The 4,114-nt window shown below is 41.9% G+C and overlaps 1 pseudogene; it reads right to left on the bottom strand.

Annotated features, from left to right (window-relative positions):
* Window positions 1-2,755: 2,755 nt before the first annotated feature.
* On the bottom strand, window positions 2,756-3,741 carry LOC100477790 (annotated as a pseudogene).
* Between the last annotated feature and the right edge of the window lie 373 nt (window positions 3,742-4,114).

The raw sequence follows: 4,114 nt of genomic DNA, 5'->3' as shown, positions 1-4,114 counted from the left end.
CTGATCCCCAAAAGGAACAACTATGAAAGATCGTCCCAGCTTCAGAGCCCCATGAGTTAGATAAGACCTGCGTTGAGACTCCATCACAGTCTAAACTCAACCTATACCCAATTCTGCTTCCTTCCATTTGCTTATGCAGGAGTCAATACCATAAGCATTTCATAATTCCCTGCACACTGATCTCCATCTCAGAGTCTGTTTCCAGGAATACCCAATACTCCCTTCATTTCCCACTTCCACAATGTATCATGTAACTTAAATATCCATCCCAATGAATAAAATCCTATGATACTTTCAGAAATGTGTATGTATAATCAACCAAATCATTTTGAAACCCAAGTCACAGTCATCCCAATTCTCAAGATGGAAAATAAAAACAGAGAAAGACAAGCACCATCTTTGGAATGACTCTAAGTTCCAAGCTCTCTCCTCAGTCTAACATGGGCTTTTTGTTTCTTTGGTTTTCATTATATGCATCAACTGAGGCAAAAGCAGGTAAAGAAGAACATCTAGGAATTCTAGTGCCAAAACAGAAATAGGTGAAAGAAATCTTTTTCCTGTTCTAGGTGATACTAAAAAGTCACAGGGATGCCTGAGTGGCTCAGTCAGTTGAGCATCCAACTTTTGATTTCAGCTCAGGTCATGATCTCAGGGTCATGAAGTCAAGCCCAGTGTCAGGCTCTGGGCTCAGCGTGTAGTCTGCCTGAGATTCTCTCTCTTCCTTTACCTCTGCCCTTCCCTCCCCACCTCCCACCCACCTCTCTCAAATAAATAAATAAAATCTTTAAAAAGCCAAGAACCTGGGATCTGCATCACTGATTCTTAGGATCACAGAGTACGTGGCACTCTTGTTTCTGATGGCAAACAATGGGGTATGAAGACTTTCAACTAGCAGTTTACTGATTTTGGAGAGGAAGCAAAGGGAACCAGAGACATATTTAGAATCTCACAGTAAGTTTTTTGTTTAAGATTTTATTTATTTATTCAACAGAGATAGAGACAGCCAGCGAGAGAGGGAACACAAGCAGGGGGAGTGGGAGAGGAAGAAGCAGGCTCCTAGCGGAGAAGCCTGATGTGGGGCTCCATCCCACAACACCAAGATCATGCCCTGAGCCGAAGGCAGACGCTTAACCGCTGTGCCACCCAGGCACCCCTCACAGTAAGTTTTTAGCATTCTACTCTAACTAAGAGTACCAAGTTGTTGGCTGCCTGTGGCTTTATCTACTTACCCTAGTTTTTTCCTCTCTGCTCTCCATTTGCTTCCTTTGCTTCTGCTTCCTCCTCTTTGGTTCCTGTTCCCATTTCCTCTCCTTCCCACTTCACTGGACTTTTTTTATTGACTGGAGCTTCAATAGTGGTTGCATCACACATATTACTTTTTCCGCAGTAAAGCCCTGAATTGGAATGGAGAAAGAAGAACTTTTCATCTCTGTGTGCAAATGTGATTCAAATATGGTGAACTAATTTATTCTGTAAAACTTAATTAAAACCAATAAAAAAAAAAAAGGAGACGGCTCTGGAGGGAGCAGTAACTCCCTTGGCAGGGCCTGGGTGAGATGTATTCAGTTGGGACTTTTTAAATCTTAGCATTTGATTTGGCCCATGATTTTCAGAGGACTTGGTTTGGTTTTATATGCTACTAAAATGCTTTTAAGTATTTAATGGTTTACTCCAATTGGGGAAAGTTTTGTTAGGTTTTCGCTAAAGTTTCCCACAGGAAAGCCTTGGTTTTTTATTTGTGACTGGAATATTTTGTGGCTTTAGAAATTACCAGGAAAATTAAAAAAAAATGCTACTTTTGAAGTTTTCCAGATGCACAGAAGTATATTTCCATATATCTTACATCACATCCCTCATTTTGAAGTGATTTTGTCTGAAAGTATGAATAAACAAGGTCAGAGTGGAACTCGGAGGAATAGTGACTTCATACCTAGATCTCCATTACACTTTAAGATTCTTGATTGTAGAACTCTGTCTTAAACACTATTTCAATGCTTCACACCAAACAGAGAAACAAAGTACACACTGATGGATGGATGGATGGGAGGAAGGAAGGAAGGAAGGAAGGAAGGAAGGAAGGAAGGAAGGAAAGAAGACCTAAATAAATCAATCCATGAATCCTAAATTGTTGGGATACATTTGCCTATATTCTTCCTGCTGGAAGTGGAGTTAAAGGGAGAGGTTGTAACTGCTCCCTAGCTGTACTTAAGAGAAGAGGAAGACTACTAAGCATGGGATCTCAGTGAAATCTCATACCCAGCACCAAATTTTGTCAAGGTAGTTAGTAAATATTGGATAAATTGAATTTTCACCCCATTTTGATCAAAGTTTGCCTCAAGAACACCGCAAGAGAAGTGCCAATGGTGATTATTTCCAGTATTTAATTATGAAAATTTCCAACATATGGAAAAGTTTGAATAATTTTTCATGGAATACCCCTATACCTATGACCTGGTTTCTACCATTAACATCTCACTCTACTTGATTTATCACATAACTCTCTACCTACCCATCAACTCATATTATCCAACAACTCATATTTTTTTTGGCTGGGTACAGTATATTTTATTGATGGTACATGACAATGTAGGGCTCCCCAAATCCCTCCCCTTCTTAAGAGGGTCTGGGATGGAAACTGTGTAGAGGTTGGGAGATTCTCAGTGTCTTGGGGAATAAGTTGGGGCAAGGACTCCCCAGCAGCTGAAGAATTCTCTCTTCCTCTTTCTCTTGCTGGGGTTGGTGGTCCAGGGAACTCTTACTCCTTAGAGGCCATGTGGACTATAAGGTCCACTACCCAGGTGCTGTAGCCAAATTCATGGTCATACCAGGAAATGAGCTTGCCAAAGTGGTCACAGAGAGAAAACCCAGCTCCAGCATTAAAAGTGGAAGAGCAGATGTCATTGTTAAAGTTGTAGGAGACAACCTGGTCCTCAATGTAGCCCAGGGTACCCTTGAGAGGACCCTCTGGTGCTTTCTTCATGTTATTGTATTTGGCAGCTTTGTCCAGGCAGCAGGTCAGATCCACGACTGACATGTTGGGGGTAGGGACACAGAAGGCTATGCCAGTGAGCCTCCCATTCAGCTCAGGGATGATCTTGCTATAGCCTTGGTGGCTCCAGTAGAAGCAGGGATGATATTTGGCTAGCCCCCTGGGCCATCATGCCACAACTTCCCAGAGAGGCCATCCATATCTTCTGGGTGTCAGTACATGGCATAGACTGCAGTCATGGGTCCCTCCATGATGCCAAAGTTGTCATGAATGACCTTGGTCAGAGGGGCCAAGCAGTTGGCAGTATAGGAGGCATTGCTGACAATCTTGAGGGAATTGTCATACTTATGGTTCACAACCATCACAAACAAGGAGGCGTCAGCCGAAGTTGACAGAGATGATGACCCTCTTGGCCCCATCCTTCATGTGAGCCCCAACCTTTTCCATGGTAGTGAAGATTCCAGTGGGTTCCACAACATTCTCAGCATCAGCATCATCCCATTTGATGTTGGCAGAATCTCATTCCTGGAAGATAGAGATAGGTTTTCCATTGATGATGAGTTTCCTGTTCTCAGCCTTGACAGTGCCATTGAATTTGCTGTGGTGGAATCATACTGGAACATACAGACCATGTAGTTGAGGTCAATGAAGGGGTCATTTATAGTGACAATACCCACTTTCCCAGAATTAAAATCAGCCCTGGTGACCAGGTGACCAAAACGACTAGATTGGTTTACTCCAACCTTCACCATCACGTCTTAAGGATGTGCCTGGCACTGCACCAGAAGATGTTGCTATCTGTGGAACAGAGAGGAGCAGAAAGCTAACTCATATTATTTTTTATGCATTTCAAATTGAGTTGCAGGCATTGGTATCTTTCTCCATAAATACTTTGGCATACATATCATTAGAATTCAGTATTTGTTTCAAGTCTTTTCCTTTGAAATAAAATGATCATTCTAAATTTTGACAATTGCAAACACCTGTGTAACACAACTCCTTCTCAAGATTAGCATCCCCCCCCCAGAAAATTTAGCAGTGGAGACTTGAGAGTCTTTGAAATAATTTCTTTACCTCTTTACCCAGAAAGAGACTGTTTGAGAATAACTTAAAGAGTTTAAAATT

This window comes from Ailuropoda melanoleuca, chromosome 6 (assembly GCF_002007445.2).
Source record: "Ailuropoda melanoleuca isolate Jingjing chromosome 6, ASM200744v2, whole genome shotgun sequence".
NCBI classification, from domain to species: Eukaryota; Metazoa; Chordata; class Mammalia; order Carnivora; family Ursidae; genus Ailuropoda; species Ailuropoda melanoleuca.
Note: the sequence above shows the minus strand (reverse complement) of the source record. Positions and strands in the feature narration are given on the sequence as shown.